The sequence below is a fragment of the Pteropus medius genome, unplaced genomic scaffold, assembly GCF_902729225.1.
Source record: "Pteropus medius unplaced genomic scaffold, Ma_sr-lr_union100, whole genome shotgun sequence".
NCBI lineage: Eukaryota > Metazoa > Chordata > Mammalia > Chiroptera > Pteropodidae > Pteropus > Pteropus medius.
Genome location: NW_024342539.1, coordinates 828,575 through 850,834, shown reverse-complemented (window position 1 = coordinate 850,834; position 22,260 = coordinate 828,575). Strand labels below are relative to the sequence as shown.

Sequence of the window (22,260 nt, the reverse complement as noted above, 5' to 3'; positions counted from 1 at the left end):
TTTTGCCAAGCAGAAAAATGGCACTTGTTGATTTTGTAACCTCAGATAAAAATTAACTACAGTATGTTTCCAGGTTCAGCTTAATTCTGACCAGTTATCATTTCCTCTGCCTAGGAGCTGGTATAGAAATAGGTATTAAGTCTCTGCTGCTTTGTGTTATGGCTAATGCACAAGAGGGATGCTTTTCCAGAACCAAAGAGCCTAGTTACACCACTCAGGATGAAGAAAGACTGCAGGGGACCAACTGGTTTTCATTTGGACCACAATTAAGAGAGGTTCACTTGCTCTAATGCTTTTAAAATCAACTCTGCTCCAAAGAACTTGGGTTATATATTTGCCATCTTGCAGAGAGACTCAGCATTTGAGATTCAAGCCAAATGCTTTTTAGCCCACTTATAAAAGACATTGCTGCCCTGGGCCCTGCCGGCAAAGGGCTGACTGGGCTGGCAGCCAGTTCTGAGACTGACCATGATAGCGCATGCCATTTAATACACAGGGAAGAATGGTGACATGGTTTAGATTATGAGCAATGCTAAGCATTTACTGAATACCTTTCACATGGCCCAGGCACGATTTTCTTAGCCAACTTTCTCTCATTATTAAACAGTAAAATTTCACATTTTAAAAGGCACAATCACATGTTATTTTGCTATTGAAAAAGCTGATGGATAGCATATTGCTCCTTCGGATTCAAGATGAAAAAATCAAGCCCTGGGAGAAAATGTAACAAAATTATAAAGACTGTAAATGAGAAGATTAGGAGTGACTAATTTGGTGACTTTAGGTTTCATGAGGAAAGAAGACTGTTTTCTTATTTTGTTTTTAATTTCGTGTTTTTCTATTTTCTATCTACTGTTAAGCACAATGTCTGGCACATAGTAGGCACTCATTAGATATTTATTGAATGAATGAATGAATGAGTAAATGAATAAACTAAAACTTTTTAAGAGAAAGAACTGACTAAAGATTGAAATAGCTTTTTTTTTTTTGCAGTGAGTTTGCTGCCAGAACACAGCTGTCATGAAAACCAACACTATATATCAGCCAAAATGGGAAAGGAAAAGCCTTATGCCAATGTTATTGTCATTGGACATGTAGATTCTGGCAAGTATACCACAATTGGCCATCTGATATACAAATGTGATGAGATTGACAAAATAACCATCAAAAAAATTGAGAAGGAAGCTGCTGATATGGGGAAGGGCTCCTTTATGCCTGGATCTTGGATAAACTGAAAGTTGAATGTGAGTGTGGTATATCGTTATTGATACCTCCCTGTGGAAATTCAAGGCTAACAAATATTATAAGACCATCACTGATGCCCAAGGATACAGAAACTTTATCAGAAACTTGATTACAGGCACATCTCGAGCTGCCTGTACCATCCTGATTGTTGTTGCTGATGTTGAATTTGAAGCAGGTATCTCCAAGAATGAGCAGACCTGTGAGCAAGTCTTTCTGACTTACACACTGTGTATGAAACAACTAATTGTTGGCATTAACAAGGTGGATTCCACTGAGCTGCCTTACAGCCAAAAAAGGTACGAGGAAATTGTTAAGGAAGTCAGCACCTAAAGAAAATTGACTACAATCTGGACACAGTAGCACTTGTGCCAATTTCTGGTTGGAATAGTGACAATGTGCTGGAGCCAAATACTAACATGCTTTGGTTCAAAGGATAGAAAGTCACCTATAAAGATGGCAATGTTAGCTGATCCATGTTGCTTGAAGCTCTGGATTGCATCCTGCCACCAACTCATCCAACTGACAAGCTTTTGAGTCTGCCACTCCAGGATGTCTACAAAATTGGTGGTATTGGTACTGTCCAATTGGCTGAGTGGAGAATGGTGCTTTCAAACCCAGCATGGTGGTCACCTTCTCTCTAGTCAATGTAACAACTGAGGTAATGTCTGTTGAAAGTTACTGTGAAACTTTGAGTGAAGCTCTTCCTAGAGCAATGTAGGCTTCAATGTCAAGAACATGTCTGGCTGCACAAAACTCGTGGCACGGGCAAGGTGGGGCAGGGTGAGTAAAGGGTTGGTGCCGGGGTGGAGTGGGAGGGAGGCGGTTGGGTGTGGCACCCATTGGCTCCAGACAAATAAACATGGAAGCCATCTTCCACAAGAGACAAGAAGGCTCACTTTGTGCTCAACATTGCTTGAATAATCTGTTGGCAAGGAGACTATTTCACCCTGTAGAACTATTGCACATTGACTAGATAAAGAAGAGAGGATGAGAATGGCAGAAGGAGGAATTACTCATGAGGACTATTACACATTTTTATAGCAGCCTTCTGGAAATATGGATGACAGTGTTTTTTTCTCTATTCGAGTTATAAATAATGCCTTGAAAATTTGGGGCGTAGAACTAATCCTATTCAACAGTCCAGAGTATCAGAGGTTTGGTATTGATTCCATAAATGAAAAATCATTTATATCAATTATAAAGAACCCTAGTTTACAGTTAGAAAATTCAGAAAACAGTGGTGTAACTTCAAGTCTCTCTTGACAGGTCCAGAATTAATAACAAACACATACCTTGCAGCTTTCTTGAATCAATTATAACAGGAAGTTGTTCTATATTTGTTGTTAAGGGTGATCTGCCAGATTGTGAAGCTGACCAACTCCTGCAGATGGTCAGGGGTCCAACAGATGCATCTACCAAAACTTATTGGAGAAGAATTAGCACAACTAAAAGAACAGAGAGTCCAGAAAAACATATCTGGAATGAGTCTTAGAAGAAAATGATGGGTCAGGAATATTAGACAAAGATGAAGAGGATTTGCAGCAGGCTGTAGCACTAAATCACCAACAAATTGACATAAAAGATGAAGAAGAAGATCTCCGTAGGGCTATTCAGCTCAGTATACAACGTAGTTGCAGAAATATAAAGATATTCCACAGACATCAGGTACACATCTTCAGAAGATCTACGGAAGGGAAGAGAAGCCTACTTTGAATGGCAGCGTCAGAAGCAATGGCAGCTGCAGGAGGATCCACCAGTACAGCTTTTACACCCATGTGAAAGACCAACCACAAGTTCAGGAGCACTTGGCAATGATCTAAGTGATGCTAAGAAGACATGGTTCAGGCAGCTGTGATCGTGTCTTTAGAAACTCTTAGAAATAATTTCAAAACAGAAGAAAAATTAATACTTTTTATAAATCACTTAGATATTCATACTTTTCAACACTGTTCTGTGTGATTACAGCATAGGATCTGCTTTGGTAATATGTCAAAGAGAACAACAGAGGAAGTAAAACTTTTAGGTGGTTTGCAAACAAAAAGATGAGAAAGTAGAAAAATGTGTCAGGTGTAGGACTAAATAATGATCCTACAAATACTAGCCAAAGAGGCATTCAGCAATTAAAAAAAAATTAAAAAAAAAAATAAGAAGAATGTGTCTGTCAAAGATGTCTGTCATGGCAATGTGGCTGGTGACAGCAAAAATGACCCACTAATAGAAGCAGCTGGCTTCACTGCTCAGGTGATTATCTTGAATCAACCAGGCCAAATCAGTGTCACATATGCACCTGTGCTGGATTGTCACACAGTTCACGCTTGCAGATTTGCTGAGCTGAAGGAGAAGATTGATCATTGTTCTGCGAAAAAGCTGGAAGATGGCCCAAAGTTTTGGATGCTGCATAGTTGATAGGGTTCTTGGCAGGCCCATGTGTGTTGAGAGCTCCTCTGATTATCCTCCTTTGGGTTATTTTGCTGTTTGTGACATGAGACAGACAGTTGCTGTCAGAGTCATCAAGGAAGTGGACAAGAAAGCAGCTGGAGCTGGCAAGGTTGCCAAGTCTTCCCAGAAAGCTCAGAAGGCTAAATGAATATTATCCTCAATACTTGCTACCCCAGTCTTAATCAGTGGTGGAAGAACAGTCTCAGAACTGTTTGTCTCAATTGGCCATTTAAGTTTAATAGTGAAAGACTGGTTAATTATTATAATGCATCGTAAAACCTTCAGAAGGAAAAAAGAATGTTTTGTGGACCATTTTTGTGCATGTGTGTGCGGCAGTTTTTAAGTTATTAGTTTTTAAAATCAGTACTTTGTAATGGAAGCAACTTGATCAAAAATCTGCCATGGAATTTTGAGACATCATTAAAACAAAATTTAATGAGAAAAAAATATTAAAATAAATTTAAATACAAAGAAAGACAGAAAACCACATGAGAGGAAACTCTATCTAGTTTTCTCTACCCCTATTTTAAGTGAAATAGGAAGTTCCAAACTCTCAGACAAACGAATTGTCTTTGCAACATATCTATCTTACCAGAAGTTGCTAGACATTGTATGAGCCCAACTTTCTGTTTTCCAGCTGTAGTTTCTTAACTAAAGTGTTTCCAGATAAATTTCCAGATAAATTAGCTTTCAGTCGAATGCTTGACCCAAGTCACTCAGAGTAACTCAGAATCCTCACATCAGTTTTGGTATTTATAAAGTCAGGACCAGTTACATAATTTGTGGGGCCTTGTACAAAATGAAAACATGGAGACTTTGTTCAAATATTATTAAGAATTTCAAGATAGCGACAGCAGAACGTTAAACCATGTGCAGGTCCTTCTAAGCTGGGGACCTATGTGACTGCATAGGTGGCATGTCCACAAAGCCAGACTGCTTATCTTTTGGAGACTCTCAAAGCATTGGTAAAATCATATTTGCAGCAAGACCCTACTGAAAATGCTTGGCTACTTAATTATCTCAAACATGAAGATGAGAAATATAGAAAATGTAAAGTTTTGGCATAGATGGGACTAGAACCTAGGACCACTGGTTTCCAATCTGAGGTATCCTCCAGCAGAGAGATTATGATGAAAAACTCTATGTACATAACTTGCTTTCATTCACTATTAAAATAAATAATGTTCTGAGATCTTATGTTACATTTTTAGCATTTTGCTTTTGAGTAAACTGATAATATCTGGGCCACTTAAAATGTCAGTGTTTTATTCATTCCAAGTGTAGTCATTACAGTCTTTGTAATGTTGCCATACTGTATGACATCACTTTCTAATATTAAACAGCTCTAGCATTATGGACCACCTGAAACTTAATGTTATTTTTTTCCCCAAGATTTGGTCTCATCTGATCATACTGAATTAAAGTTTATTGGAGAAGACTAAAGCATCCTACTGGCCCAGAACTAGAAAGAAATGAGTCCTTTTAGGCTTGTAATCTAGTAATGCTCAAGAAATATTTCCTAAATATTTGCATAAATAAATGCTAAATCATGTCACAGGCAATTACATAGATGCTAATCAGTAACAGTAATACTAAATAATGCCTCACCTTTTAACAACTTTTATTTGTAGTAAACACTTTAGGAAAATGTATTATATTCATCCAAAAATCCATCACAAAAAAAATTTCAATAATTCAAATAATGGACTGAATTCTACCCTGATTCAATTTGAGTAGATAACATTCAAATCATGATTCACAAGATGATTTATATGCAATTAATTTTGGACTTATTGTAATGCTATTTTTTTGTTTACTAAGAATAATTTACATATAGTGAAAGTCACCCTTCATTGATATACATACAGTTCATTGAATTTTCACAAATTTATAGAGTCATTAATTGCCTCCACAGTCAAGATATAGAACATTTCCGATAACCCAAAAGTTTCCTTCAAGTCCTTTCGTAGATCGTTCTTACTCCGCACCACAGTCCCTGGAAACCACTGGTATAATTTCTGTTTTTTTATTTCCTCCTTTTTCTGAAATGTCATATAAAAGAAATGATTTGCATGAAGGTCTTTTGAGTTTGGCTTATTTTACTTATTATAATGTTTTCTTTGCTTCACATTATCACCAACAGTATTTGGTAATTTCTTTTTATAAAAAGCCTATTTAATAGGTATGCAGGGGTGTCTCACTGTGGTTTTAATTTCCCTAATGACCAATGATATTAAGCATTTTTTTTTATATATATATATGCTGTTTACTCCACGTGTCTTCCTTGGTAAAGCTTCTTGCTCAAATTTTTTCCTGTTCCTTTCTTTTTATTTATTTAAAATATTTTTTCTAGTTTTATTCAGATATAATTGACATATAACATTGTATAATTTTAAGGTATACAACATGGTTTGTTATATATTGGTATACATTGCTAATGATTACCACAATAAGTTTAGTTAACAACTATGACCTCGCATAGTTACTACTTTTGTTTTCTTGTGATGGTAACTTTTAAGATCTACTCTCTTAGCAACTTTCAAATATACAATACGATACTGTTAACTATAGTCACAAGTCTGCATTACATCCTCAGAACTTGCTTATTCTATAACTGGAAGTTAATATCTTTTGATTACTGTGACCCATTTTCCCCACCCCAACCCTGCCTCTGACAATCACCAATCTGTTTTCTGTTTCTATGAGTTCGGTTTTTTTTACATTTTGCATATAAGTGAGATCATACTGTATTTGTCTTTCTCTGTCTGACTTACTTACATAATGCTTTCAAAAATCCATCCATGTTGGTACAAATGGCAGGGTTTCCTTTTTTATGGTTGAATAATATTTTATTGATTATACATATCATATTTTTTTATTCATTCATCACTTAATGAACACTTAAGCTGTTTCCATGCGCTGGCTATTGTAAATAATGCAGCAATGAACATGGGAGTAGAGATATCTCTTTGGGAAAGTAATTTTACTTCCTTTGGATAAATACCCAGAAGTAGAATTGCAGATCATATGGTTCTATTTTCTCATTTTTTTGAGAAAACTCTATACTATTTTCCATAGCTGTACCAATTTACAATCCCACCAACAGTGGTGAAATGTTCCCTTTTTGCCACATTCTTACCATCACTTGTTATCGCTTGTCTTTTTAATAATAACCATTCTTAAATGGTGTGAGGTGATACTGTGGTTTTGATTTGCATTTCTCTGATGATTAGTGATATTTAGCATCTTTTCATATACCCATTGGCTATTTGAATATCTTCTTTGGAAAAATGTCTATTCAGGTACTTTTGCCCATTTTTTAAACTGGATTATTATTATTAGCTATTTATTTGTATGAGTTCCTTATATAAATTGAATATTAATCCCTTATTAGATGCATGGTTTGCAAATATTTTCTCCCATTCAGTAAGCTACTTTTTTATTTTCTGGATCATTTCTTTTGCTGTGCACAAACTTTTTAGTTTAATGTAATCTCACTTGTTTATTTTTTATTTTGTTGCTTATGCTTTAGGTGCCATATCCAAAGAATTTTTACCAAGACCCATGTCAAGGAGCATTTTTCCTATGTTTTCTTCTAGAGGTTTTATGGTTTCAGGTCTTACATTTAAGTCTTTAATCTATTTTGAGTTGATTATTATAAGCGGTATAAAATAGAGGTCTAGTTTCATTCTTTTGCAAGTGAATATTCAATTTGCCACCATTTATTGAAAAGACTGTCTTATCTCCATTGTATATTCTTGACTTCCTTGTCAAATATTAATTGATTGTATATGCATGCTTTTATTACTGAGTTCTCAATTCTGTTCATTATTTATGTGTCTGTTTTTATAACAATACCATACTTTTTTGATTATTCTAGCTTTTAATATGGCATGAAATCAGGAAGTGCAATGTCTCCACTTTGTTCTTTCTCAGAATTGCTTTGGCTATTTTTTTTTTGTGGTTCTTTATGAATTTTAAGATATTTTTTCTGTTTCTGTGAAAAATGATATTGGGATCTTATAAAAGCTTGATTGAATCTATAGATGGCTTTGCATAGTATGAACATACCAATAATATTAATTCATCTGATTCATGAACACAAATAGTTTTTCATTTATTTGTATCTTCTTTAATTTCTTTCATCAATTTCTTGAGTGATTAGCCCTTTATCATTATATAATGACCTTTGTTGTCTTTTCTGACCAAATTCGCTTCGTCTAATATAGCTACTCCTGTTTCTTCTGGTTACTATTTACTTGAATTATCTTTTATCAACCCTTCACTCTCAGTCTATGTGTGCCTTAAAGATAAAGTGTATCTCTTTTAGATAACTATCATTGGATCAAATTTTATTTTATTTTTTAAATCCATTTAGCCATTTGATGTCCTTTGATTGGAGAATTTAATCCATTCACATTTAAAGTAATTAAAGTAATTATTAGCTAAGACCTTACTATTACCATTTTGTTTTTACTTTCTGATCATTTTATAGATCTTTTGTTTCTTACTTTTTATTTGCTCTCTTCTTTTGTGATTTGATGACTTTTTGTAGTGGTATACTTTGACTTCTTTATCATAATCTTCTGTGTAACTATTACAGGTTTTTCTTTTATGGTTACCATGAGGCTCACATAAAATATCTTATGTTTATAATATCCTATTTTAAACTAATAACAACTTAACTTCAGTAGCATTCCTAAATTTTACACTTTTACTTTTCTTCCCCCTCACTCCTACAATTTAGGTTATTAATGTGATAATTCATATATTTTTAAATTTATGTATCCAATAACAAACTATTGTAATTGTGGTTATTTTAAATAAATTTGCTTTTTAACTTTGAACTAGAGTTGTAAGTGAATTATGCACCACCATTACAGTGTTAGAGAATATATATTTACCTTTTCCTATGAATTTTACAACTACATTAACATGTTTTTTACAGTGTTAATTAGCATCCATTTATTTCCACTTCAAGAATTCCATTTAGCATTTCTTGTGAGGCAGATCTAGTAGAAATACAGTGTCTCAGCTTTTGATTGTTTGGGAAGGTCTTTATCTCTTCATTTCTGAAGAACAGCTTTGCTGGGTATAGGATTCTTGGTTGACAAGTTTTTCTTTCAATATTTTGAATATATCATCTCATTCTTTCCTGGTCTGAACTGTTTCTGTTGAGAAATTTGCCTGGAGTTTTATTGAAGTTCCTTTGTACATTCTTATTTTTTTTCTATTACTGTTTTCAAATCTCTCTCTTTGACTTTTGACAATTTAATGAAAGTGTCTCAATGGCCCTTTTTGGGTTCAACCTATTTGAGATGCCTTAGGCCTAAAGAATTTGGATGTTTATTTCTCTTGCTAGGTTTAGGAAGTTTTCAGTCATTATTGCTTTAAATACACTTTTTGTCTTTTCTCTTTCCCTTCTCCCTCCAGGATTCCCATAATGTGTATTTGCTTCCCAGCCTGAGTGGGACTATATAACAGGCTCCACAGCAAATATGGCTGTTGGCTGTGAACCAGAATCAGGGGGAACTGTCCACTGACTTCTCTGGCCAGGCAGGGCCAACAGCTCAGCTCTACCAAGACTAGTAGATCAGATTTATCAAAATCCAAGCACTGGTTGCTATAAGCCCTGCCCCAGTTCTTTATCACAATCTGATCACCAGTGATCAAGCCCCACAGATTCTCCCTGTGATCCCTGTGAGATGAGATGCAAGTGGGCATTCTGGGAAGTGACCCACTTTGCTGAGGGATCTGGATGTTCACTTTAGGCTCTCTTTTTCCCACTGGATAAGTTATAAGTACAATTGGGCTCTCTTGCTGAGTACTATGCTGGCCTAGGGGAAGAGTAATATGGTTAGAGTGTAGCCTCTCCTCTCACTCTTATAATTTGGTCCTTCTCAGCCTCTGTGGTCTGGGAGTTGCTTTAGTCTCACTCCCATGTGAAATCTGGGATTTTCACAATGGTGTCTCATCTATGGATAGTTGCTAGTTGGTCTTTTTGTGAAGGGGACTGAAGTCAGGAATAACATACACCACCTTGATGGTGTTATCTTTTTTTAAAAAAAATGGGTTGCTTGCTTTCTTATTATTGAATTTTAAGGATATATAAGAATATATAAGAATACTTATATATTCTCATTATTATTCCTTTATCAGCTACATAATTTACAAATACTTTCTCCCAGTTTCTGTCATTTTTCTCGTTTTCTTACCTTTATCTCTCAAAGAGATGTTTTTAATTTTGAAAAAAGCCAATTTATGTTTTTTAATAATTCATGCTGTTTTTCTGTAAGAAATCTTTTCCTAAACCAAAGTCATAAATAGTTTTCCTGTTATCTTTAGAAGTTTTAGTTTTATGTTTTACATTTAAGACTAGGATTCTTTCTGGTTTAGTTTTTGGATAATGAGCAAAGTACAAGTTTATTTTTTTTCATTTGGATATCTAATTGTACCATTACTATTTGTTGAAAAGTCTGTTATTTATCCACTGAAATGCCTTGATACCTTGTAAAAAAAATGATTGGCCATATATGTATGAGTCTACCTCTGAACTCTCTATTCTGTTCCATTGATTTCTGTGTTTATCTTTTCATCAATATAATAATTTCTTGGTTACTATAGCTTTATAATAAATTTTGAAAGTGGTTTTTACAGGGCTCTCAATTTTTTTCAAATTTATTTTGGCTCTTCTAGATCCTTTGCATATATTTATATATAATTAGTTTTTTTTTTAATTTCTAAAGCAGGGATTTTTATTAGGATTGCTAAAATTTTATCAGTTGAGAAATTGCCCTGGCCCTCTCAAGAGACATTACTGCAATTATTTCCTCTATATCCCTTCACTCTTATATCCTGAAGCTATTGTGCAGATGACCCAGAAAGACATTCAGGCTATGAAAGTAGCATGAAGGTGGCCCTGAAATTGGGATTGGAATCTGGGAACTCAGGCTACCTTTAAACATGAAGGATTTAAGGCTGGATAATAACTCTGGACCAGCCAGAGGTGGTGTTAGGCAAGAGAGACCAACTGTGTATTGTTTCTTTTAGCCTTAAGTAGATTGGAGTTAACTTGCTTGGCTCGTGCTACGCTGTTCAGAGGAAAAGCATGACTAAAATGTGAGAAACAGTACTAGGTTTCTTTGATTACTTTAAATTCTTCTTTTCTCCTTGTTTGCTCCTTATTTTGGAAATCTTATTCGTTCATCATTTATTCTAGTTGCCTCTCATTCTATCACCTTTAGCTTTTCCTTCTTTAACTCCAAATTCTTACTCAAATTTCTGATGCCTATTAAAAACAATGTCCTTTAAAAATTAGAAATGTGAAGTAAATATATTTTGGTAGAAGTTTTGAGATAAAAAAATAAGCATTAAATTAATTAAAGTTATTGGAATGTGACGATTATGATTAATTATTGGATAAAATGTTCCAATGACAGCCTGGGAATGCTTCCCCTAATTTGACTGAAGTGTTCATCCACAACTTCATCTCCAAATGACAGTGCCTCTGTAGAGCATCTTTTACAACTTAGTGGAATCACTGAGTTTCAGATATTCTTTCTTCATGTTTGGCATCCATGGACCAATTAATCTGAAAATACAAACATTTGGGAAGAATATTCTTCAGTGACTCAGTAGGGCAACAGATGGCAACATGTTTAATGTTATTTCAAATCTATTTCCACATTAGATTCATATTCAGGAGTGTTTAAAATTTTTTTATTTGGGTAGAGACTGTTGTTCACTGTCAGACAACAATCTCTGTTTGAAAATACCATCTTTTGAATTACAATTTATTTGACAGGTGTTGAACAGACATTGCAATTTCTGGGATCATGAATATGACTCCTTATCATTCCTACCTCACACTATATTTTACTTATCAAGGATATATTTACAAATATTGTTTTTAAATATTGTTCATTCATTCATGTATTTATTCATTTATTAACAAAACTTGTATTGAGCACTTACTATATCATACAGGTATTTATCTACAGATGAAAAGACACAACAAAATGGGCTATAATCAACAACTATAGGGTTTATTGGTTTTAGTGTCTTCATCAGTAAGATTTAATGCTATTAAAGCATTTGTTTTCCTAGATAACCCTATGTTTGTTTTTGTTGGGCATGCCTTTCATTCTACAGAGCCTTGAATATTATTTAGGAAAGATGGTTTGGTAACTAACTGCCAGAGGCAGGTTTATCTGAAAGGGAATAAAACCTATATTTCAGACCCCCTCTTGCCTACACGGATCCCATCCAAAGCTCTGGAAAGGGCTGCATGAAGATGTTTATATGGTCATAATTTTTATAAAATTTGTGAAGATAATATATTTTTATTGCAATTGGGTAAGACTACTGCCTCTTTGATTCTCAATGTCCCTTTGTCATTCTTCTCCTCACACTAGACGGTAGTGGAGGGGCTATTGACATTTTGGGGTTTCAGATATATGGAAATTGAGTTAGTGTTCACTTAGTTTGTGTTTCATATTTATGGTTTGTAGTCTAATCTATGAACAGTTTTCTAGCTGTTCCGTGTAGGAATAACATAGAAACACACCTACCACTCACTGAAATGATTCCCCCAGGTTTTTTAACATGAATTTGCCAGTAGAGAAATATATAGCAGTGGTTGGCATGAGAAGTATGTGGTGTGAAGGGGGAACAAAGTTTAAAATATGGAGATCTATAAGCTAGTCTGTGGAAGATTCTTCTAAACTGTAGATATGTAAAACTGTAAGCAATAGCTTTAGTTATTATCAGTGTTTAAACAAAATGGAAGTTCTTCCTCTTGACAAAATTATATTTCATAATGCAGTGCATGTACCATACAGACTTTTCTTTTTCTTTCTGGGAACTACAAGAAATAGAATTTATAAGAATTTCTATTTTTGTAGGGCACAAAATATAGCTATACTATAAATAATACACCTATGTGACATTGTATATTTTATGCTTCCTCATGTATTGAATAGTACCTTAGTATGACTTTTCCATTAATAGTTATGAAGATGAAACAAACTATTTTAAACTATCACGTAGAAAAACAAAATTTCAAGCAGTTATTCCAGAGAAAAAACTAATTAAAATTTTTTTCTATATTGAAAATAATATTACAATATTTTTGTCATATGAAGAGGGAATCAGAGTAACAGCTAAAAGATGTAAGAAAAAAATATTATACAACCGTGTCAGTCATTTAATTAATAAAAATTTTATGTTGACTTTCTGGGTTTTGTGAGTGTTGTTAGCTTCTAAAATTTGTGACTTGTTTTAATTTATTTTTTTTTTCAGTCTAAGTAAATACTTATATGTCTGCTTAATGTTATACTAGTCATTTTGAATTATTTTTCTTAAAGATATCACTCAAAATTTATAAGCTTCAGGCCTCACAAAACCTAGATCTGTTCTCTATTTGCCCCAGATTTTATTTTCTTTGTCCAGTGATTCTTCAAGGAAATGTAAATCTTGGGACTATATTAATCCTATGTGAGGCAATGGAGAAACAGATTGGAAAATGGTACAGTGGAGGATCAGGGTAGGAAAAAATGGAGGAAAAGGGAAGTTAATGGGTTGAACACTTACATGGTTGATTTAAAATTGGTAGTGAATTGAGAGAAGGGTTATGTGGGAAGAATGGAAATGAGGACATAGAAAGAAGAATTGGACAGCAAGTTTATTTAACTTAGTAGAAAGAACACAGAAGTTAGAATCAGGAAGCAAGTTCCTTGATCTGTCCAGCTGTAGGTATGACCTTGATCCATTCATTTCCTGCCTCTGGGCTTCCTGCTGCCTCCTTTGTAAAACAGAGATAATAATACTTACCCTTCGCATTGTCAGAATTAAAAACAACTACATCCAACCTCCAGCCCACAGCAGATCTAATAGTTATTATCACTGTTGTTGATCCAATCGACTATTGTGAAGGAGGGGAGAAAGGTGCAGCAAAATTCAGAATACAAGACTTTACAAAAAACCTGAGAGACAAATGTCAAATGAAAATGAGGCCAAGCATTGTGCACTTATGAAGAGACATATCAGGAAAACTAAAGCATGTAAAGTGAAACAGATTAGAGGAGGCAGAAGAATGATTTGAGATATATAAGGTAAAACAGGAGAACTGAGAAAACAGATTCTACATAATCTAACCCCTACATGATGAGAAAAGAAGAAAAATGCATGCTTCTTTAATGTTGATGGAAGAGGAGTCACAGAAAGAGAATGGATGAAGCCTCACAGGGCTCTTAGGTTAAAAATTTTGAAATTGGCATTGCCGACAGGTATGTGGTCATTTGGCCAAAAGGGTGATTGTCAACGTATCTGCATCTATCAGGCTGGTAAATGGCCAGCTCCAGGGCTTTTGGACACATACTGGAGTATCTATGGACCCAGGTCTTAAGGGAAACCCAGAGGCTCCATTCAGATAATGAGGACTACGGTTAACATGAAAAATTGCAATGAAATACTAGGGTCAGCAAATAAAAATTACAGTTTGTGTCTGGTTGATCCTCATTTTTGCTGAAGTTGGTGGGATTGAGAGAAATAAGGATAAAATTTAAAATGGTAAAAAAGAAAAAGAAAGAAATTCATTACAGAAAAAAAAACCACATTACTTTTAGGGATAAAACATGTATTTCAGGTGGCTGCTGCTTTAAGGAAAGTTAAATTTGAAATGTTGACTTCTCCACCTATAAATTAGAACTCACATATTTACATGTTCCATTTATAAAGAGATGGAATGTAAAATTTCTTTAAAATTCATCATGCTTACAATGCTTGAAATGTCATTTGAATTCTGAAATTTTAATTCATGATTGGCTCTTCAGGCCACATCTGTTGCCTAAACTAAGGCCCAGGAAGCATACACACACACACACACACACACACACACACACACACACACACACACACACATATATATATTAATAAATATATGTTTATTAAAAATAAATATTTAAATATGTAGGGGGAGGGCAAGAAGCGGCACAAGTGTGGTTAAAAACAAAAACCTGAGAACTACAGGCTAAATCTGAGTATTACTCAGTATTATGACAAAGACTCTCTTTGACCAAACTTTGGTCAGACTACTTTTAACTCTCTTCTCCAAGATCTTGGCCATGGCCCCCATATCTATCCCTACCCCAATTTTTGCTAGGCCTGCATAGCCCAGTTTTAGCAAGAATCCTGCTAAGTCAGTTCAGAAAGAATCCCCCACACTTGATATCTGACTGTCCCAACCTGCCTTCCACAAGAATCCTGTTAGGTCAGTTAAGCGAGGATTTCCCCTACCCTTGATGTCATATCTTCTCTTAGTAATTTTCCATTCATCAACCCTCCCAACCCTCTCTTTGGCTATAAATCCTCACTTGTTCTTGTTGTATTCAGAATTAAGCCCAGTTCTATATTGATGTCTCTTTTCTCCCATTGCAATAGTTTCTAGATGAAATGTTTCTACTGCTTTAACTACTGTCTAGCTCTGGTTTCTTTGAACAAATGTAAGACTATGACTAGAAACTGTCATTCTTAGTATCCACAGGGTTATCAAGGAATCTGCTGTGTTCGGCACTGGGTACACTCTTACCTGAATAATTTTACTAACCCTAATAACTGCCACTTGTATACAACTAAGAATTTCAAAAGCTTTCACATACATTTATTTTTTGCCCACACAACCCTTGTGAAGTAGGCAGGGATCTTACAGATGAGGAAACAGAAGCTCAGAGCAGTTGTCCATGTCAGTGAGGGTCTACAACCCTTTCAGAATCCTCATTCGGTGCTTTAAGTTACAATTAGAATCTCAAACTTAAAAGAGAAATAGAGTACAGTGGAGATGTTCTAGCAAAAAGTGAATTATTATAAAGATGAAGAATTTGGTGGTCTTTAAGTAGGACAATAAAAGAATGAGGTGGTGAATCAATAACTTGTCATAGGCATTAGAATAAATAATTATTTCATGGATATCCTTGAGTAATTTACTTCTTTTACATAGAGAACTCAGAGTTTCAATAGCTTTAAATTATAGCAGAAGATACTTTACTTCGACACATCAAGGACAAATCTCAGCTTTAAAGCTGATCGTAGGTTCGATATACGGTGTCTCCACCACTCTACAAACTCATGGAGGTATCCACAATTCTCAGACACTGGGTAAAATGCTAGCAAAAAATGATAGACAAGATGCAGTTTCTTTCCTCGGAGTTTCTTGGCTAGTTTGTACAGAAGTGATGTGGTCAGACATCTAGTTACAGAACAGCGAGGAGAGATATGCTGTTGGTGAGTGGAGTGCACTGATTGAAAGAAGTCCTTGGTCTGCTTAGCTGTGTACCTGTCTGTGGCAGAGCCTGGACCAGCTGTTCTCTGAAGTTCTTTTCAGTTCTTTTCTTTCGTTGAATCGCAAATCCTGTTTTCGTAGCGGCTGCTGTTTCTATTGCTATGGAAATGATGGTGATGTATATCACAAATTCAAATATTATGACAGGACTACAGGACTCAAGAGAAGGAAACGATGAGCTGTAAAGAGGCACAGTTTTCCTCCAAGCCAAATGCCTTTGCTAATGAGCAAGTATGTTAACAAAAAGAAAAAAAGAAAAACACATGAGAAGGCAATCGACAGGAGAGAGGGATATGTGAGTGAGGTTCTTCAACAGATGTGCCTGCGGTGAGCTCAGTAGATAAATCTTAGCACCTTCCCTTGGAACGTTTCTCAAGCCAAATGCTGCTCCCTGGACAATCCAACAGCTGCAGTCCCCTGTTTTGGTGTAGGGGGAGGAAGCCTGATGTGTCTCTTTCTGAGTAAAGAGGGAGATTAGTTGCTCTTTGTCCCTGGGCCATCTCCCCTCCAGGTGGGAGGTGATGCCTAACTTTAGAAGCTGCTGAGTCGGCATCAAAACAAATGCTGATATGATGAGAAAAAACCATTGTCCCTTTGTAGTGTTTTCAGATGCACCCTCCTTGGCCTGGTTCTTAGGTAAGGGGGAAATTGTTCAAGCACCACTGTGACCTGCTTATCTCCTGTGAGAGTGTTTAAACCCCATTCCTGGAACATCTCCCTCCCCTGCATATGCAGAGGAATTACCATGTGGTTTAACTTTCTATCTGAGGTAGGGTTTCAGAGGGGCCATGGGATTGAAGCTCCAAAGTCAGCAGCAGAGTTCTCACAGCAAAGCCGCAGTCTCTCGTTTGAGCAGAGTTGGCAGTGCACTTTAGTTTCCCCCAACCTCTGGCCTGGTCTTGGAGGATGTCATGGTGAAAGTAAAGGAAACTTTGTTTAGTCTGTACCACAGCTTTGAATAGGCCATAAAAACTCTCTAGGCTGTGACCGACCAGACTTGGAACAGCAGACTTCCGCTCGTCACTTATGCACCTTCTTTGTCACTTTGTATTTTGCATGTTGTCTCTCTCTCCACCCTGGTGGCCTGTAAATACACACACACCCGCCATCTGGAAGTGGCTGTGCTAATGCTATGTTCTCCAAAGCCCCATGCATGAGTTGATGAAATAATGGGATATATGCCGTTGCTTTTACCTGTAGGGGATGGAATTAAATATAGACATTTGGAATTTAAGAAACAAAGTGAAACATTTCTACAATAAAATTTCCTCTCCTGACACCCCTCTCAAGTGCTAGTGGCTTGGATATCTTCATATGATTTGAAAGACTATAACACAGGCCTTGATTAGAAACATCTTGATTCCTATAGTTTCTGAAAAAGTCTCAATACCTGAGCATTAAAAAAATGTGCTTAAAAATAAAGTGGCTGAAAGATTTCTCTATGTGCAAGTCCTCTTTTTAAGTTAGTTAATCTAAAGTAAATTAAAAACAAAAGAACCCCAACATTTTCACCAGAGGAAGCAGGATGATGTGGGAAGGAGAGAAGAGAGAGAAGATGAAGAAGGAAAGAGACAGAGAAGAAAGAAAAAAAAGAGTATGCTGCTGAGCTGAGAATTCCACTAGAAAGCCAAGGCCCAGCTTGGAGCAGAGTTTTATGGCTGAGTTATAAACTCTGAAAATAGGGCTTTATAATGGAAATGTTGACAGACTCTCTACTATAACTGGGCTAGCGGATGCCCGCTGTAATGTACTGTGTAATTTATGGGAGTCACCTGTTAAGCCATCTGGGAAAGAAAATTTCCCTTCTTTTAAAATGTTAATAACTTGATTAACCTTTTGAACTTCATCATTCTTCCAAATGGAGTCCATGAGAGCCAGTTGCTGCTGTATGCCCAATTCGTATTTGCAGATAAAATTTGGATATAAAAAATATCCATATTGAATTGCTTTCTTATTTTTACCTTGTAGAAAATGAATTGTTAAGGGAGAAGCTGCATCTTGATGGCTTGGTTTCCGGAAACTAAAGCTGCCACAATTAGTGCAACCATCATGGTCTCTCTCTACCTAAATCCATATGTGCATTTATCTTCTCTTCCCACCTTCCTCCCCCTCTGGTTTTTCAGGCAAGAAATCAGGAACTCCGATCTCTTCTGCCTTTCGGGAAAATAGGTATTATTCACTCTGGAAACCTTGACTCTATAACTGTTTAATGGATTGCTAAATGGCTTGTATATATGGTTTTATAATCTTTGTACTTGTACAGTAAAAGGTCCCCATATATGAACTCCTATTTTCCTGTATTGCCCCTCCTTTCGTTTTTAGTATTGCTCTCATTCCTTATCAAAACATTCTTGTAGAATCTCCATTCTTGATGTCATTTTCTAAATGATCAGCTCCCCAGGCTGAGCTCTATCAGCTTGACTCTAATATCAGGATCTCTCCACGGGGCTGTTTGATCCTTGCAGAACAACCTTCTTTGCTGAACAAACTGAAGAGGGTCAAAAACCACTCAGACAGCGCAGGCACTGTAATGAGAGCTAGGTCTGTTCTTTGTTTCTGGAAGGCTTAGCACCTTTGAAGATGCAATTGCTCAGTTGGAATCTGCTGATTTGAGAATGCCATTTCAAACACAGACCAAGACCCTTGTATCTATTTTTTCTTGTTTAATGTCTCCTGGCTGTCTGTTTTATTGTTTATGTAAGTTACAAGTAATTTGTGTGAGGGATATATCATTGTCTATAGCATCTGGTATTCTTATTGATCTTCATCGATTAAATCAGGAAATCCTTTTCTGTATTTCTCCCTAGAACACTAAAGCAGTCATGCTAAAGTCAAATAGAAATGATTATCTTAAGAAATATCATCCTGGCAGAGCCAGTTGTGTTAAGAGACAGCCCTGCAATTTTCTCCAACCCTTTGATCTGAGAGACAATGCTTACCAAAAGGACAAACTGCCCAAGAAGGTAGTTGCCTGATGGGATAGTAAATATATGAAATTCTCTTGCACCTTATGGTAAGTTCATCTCTATTTTGTTCTTAATTAAGACAACTAATCATCCCGGTTTTTCCAGGATGTTCCTGGCTGTAGCACTGAAGTCCCGCATCCCAGGAGACCCCTCAGTCCCAGGTAAACCAGGACACTTGGCCACTCTCTTCACACTGAGCAATTTTTAATTCCTTTTATTACTTGATTGCAATAGCACAAAGAGAAGACTGTACTATAAGGAGACACTTTCTAATTGCTAGAGTATTCACAAATGATTGAGCTTCCTTGAAAGATAGTAAGCTGTCTATCATTAAGAATGTTCATGCAGAAGTAGAATGACTAAGGAAGATTCCTATTTTGGTAGAAATACTAAACTTCATGATCTCTAAGGGCCTTTCCAATTCCAAATTTAAAAAATTCTAGATGGCTCCAAAAGACAGAAACACAACAGTTACAAGTGACATCGGGAATCTTAAATTCCAGTGTCCTCATGTGGTCTGTGTAGGTTTTGCATTTTTAAATTAACATGATTTTGTGTCTTGCCTGGAGCTCTTCTGCATGGGTATGTATAGTGCTGTTCTATTTTGTAACACGATGTAACAACTTGGATTCCAATGGCCTCTTCTGTGATTCTCGAACACTCAACCCTTGGTTGGAGGGAGCCTGGGCTCTTCATTGGAATATGACGCTCATTAATGCCTTGACTATTTCTCCACTGAAACCACAGTTCCCGCTTGCAGTTTGATGTCATCCACCCTTCACACACTCTGACACTCATATACATTTCACAGATGTGTCAAGAGAGGGCTCAAGATGTTGAGAGGAAAATTTTGCCAAGGCTACAGTGAGATTGTGTGGCACAGCCAAGAATGAAAAAGTCAAAAGTCTGGCTCTGAGTCCTTTTTTCTAACGACTAGACATCACTCCCTCATTGGAACATATTTGATTTTAATGCTTCAAAGGGGCACGAAGAGCTGGCTGGTTTACAAAACTGAGGGATATTCTCCCTGCTGTAGCAGCACAGCCTTACCTGTCATATCTTGAGGGAGCTTTTGACCTTCCATCATAGATAAAGTCTCTCTCCCCCTCTTTCCTTTCTCCCTCCTGAATTCTCTAGATAGAAGTTTATTCTGGTACTAGTTATTTAAGAGCCACAGAAATTTCTAAAGTACATAAAATGTTTTTAAGTACATAGAATGACACAGAATCTAGATTAGGAGAAAATTCTTAGGAGCTCATGTCTGTTTGATGTCCCTATTGAGATCATAGAGAAGAGAATCTGGAAACACAATACTTTTATTCTTTCTATATCTTAGTTGAATCTGCCCTCCTTCAATTGCCAGAAAAATCTCTTGCTTTACTGAATGCCAAACTTCCTGAACTCAATCCATTTCCCCTTTTCTCCTTGTCACTCTTTGTCTTTCCACCCCAGATACTTGGGTTCTCTTTGATGTTATTACAAGCTCTTTCATTTGTTCAGTAAGCATTTATTGAGTACCTACTACATTCTATGTATCATACTGGCTTGAAAAAAATAAAATTAGTCATGTCCCTATTGTATCCTTGAAGAACTCACTTTGTATATAATGGTGGTGAGAGAGAGAGAGCGAGAGAGAGAGAGAGAGAGAGAGAGAGAGAGAGAGCTAGAAAAGCCTCTCTGAACAACTAACAATAATATAACTTGATAGGTGTTCAAAGCTCTAAACTGACAGGCATTTAGACTTTTCTAGAACAGGCAGAGAGGCAGCCATTGTTTGCCATTAACATAATGTGCTTGTCATTTAACACATTTACTATGATGATATGAACTTAACTATGTAGTAGATGATCCAAGTTCATATCTGCCCTTCAATAAACCAGATCATTGAAACACTTGTACTGGACTGCATCAGTATTGACTTTCTTTAGACCTGATTTTTGACCTTTGCTGTGATGTGATGCCATAAGCTCATATTTTGGGACATCACTTAAAATAATCCCTATGAAACTTGTCATTGTGTTTACTCTAATAAGGTATTTAAAAATACTTTACACAATGTTTTCTTTATCAGGAGCCATGGAAAAAATTTTTTTTCCAGGATCAGGATTAAAAACCATTACATATTTTTGGAGAACTGATTTTTTTAAAGCTTATGGAGATTGTGACCCTTTTAATTGATCATGTTTTCCTTTTTGAGCTAGGTCTTTAGTTCAATTACTCCTATGCAATACTTATATCCCCTCAACTAGATGTTTAAGTCTGTGTTTTTCAGCTTTTTAGACTGTAGCCCATACTGAAAATGCATTGTATATTTTGACCTAGTACACATGTTTGTATGTATGCACACGCACATGCACACATGTATGTAATTAAAAATGAAGTTTCACAAAGCACTACTAATTTCTCTTGCAATGACTTATAGCTTTTATTCTCTTTTGTTCCATTCCATCCCATTCATTCCATTCTACTTCATTCAATTTTTAAAAATGTTGATCACAACTCACTAAATTAATTTCATAACTCTCAGTGGATTGTGACTCACGATGTTTAAGAAACATTGATTCAATTCTTTCCTTGAACACTTCCAGCTACAGACAACTTACTACTTCCCAAGGAAGTCTATTTTATCATTGGAGAATTTGGAGCTCCTCCTTTAGCTGAACTTAAACCCGCCTCCTTAGTAGATCTTGGATGCAGAACAGTCCAGTCCTTCTTATTTCTAGAACTCTTCCAATATTTGAAGAAAATATGTCCCCTTGAAAACTTCTCACCCATTTATATTTGATTATGGCCCAGCAAGATGCTTGGTGGCCAGACATCAATAGCTGAAGAAAAGTGTTAGACCAGGGCAATTGGAAATGTTCCCTGAAGCATTTGAGTAATTTGAAGGAAAGTGTGGCTTTTAAAAAATGTGCTCAATTTGATTGAACAATTGCCCCAATTCCCTACTTTACTTCAGCTGTGGAAAACCTGGCCCAACCACTGCTACATACTGATTTTGCTCAAAGGTGGCAAGTGACAACACAACCATTACATAAATGACACAAGAAAACAGCCTTCTTCCCCTAAGGTATTTAGCATACTCCACAGATGGCAACGACCTAATTCAGTCTGAAGAAGAAACAAGTGAAATCACTCACTCAATTACATTCATTGGGTAGAGGCAGTGTAGCTCTCTCGGCTGTCCCATAAGAAAAAAAGCATTTCTGAAACTGCTATGCACGGGCAATTTCATTACAACAGAGTTACAGTCACCTCTTGTTTTCTTAAACT

General features: G+C 36.1%; 2 pseudogenes; both read left to right on the top strand.

Moving 5' to 3' along the window:
- Positions 1-1,049: 1,049 nt before the first annotated feature.
- Positions 1,050-3,863, top strand: LOC120605466 (elongation factor 1-alpha 1-like; annotated as a pseudogene).
- On the top strand, positions 2,105-3,135 carry LOC120605467 (ataxin-3-like; annotated as a pseudogene).
- Positions 3,864-22,260: the final 18,397 nt, after the last annotated feature.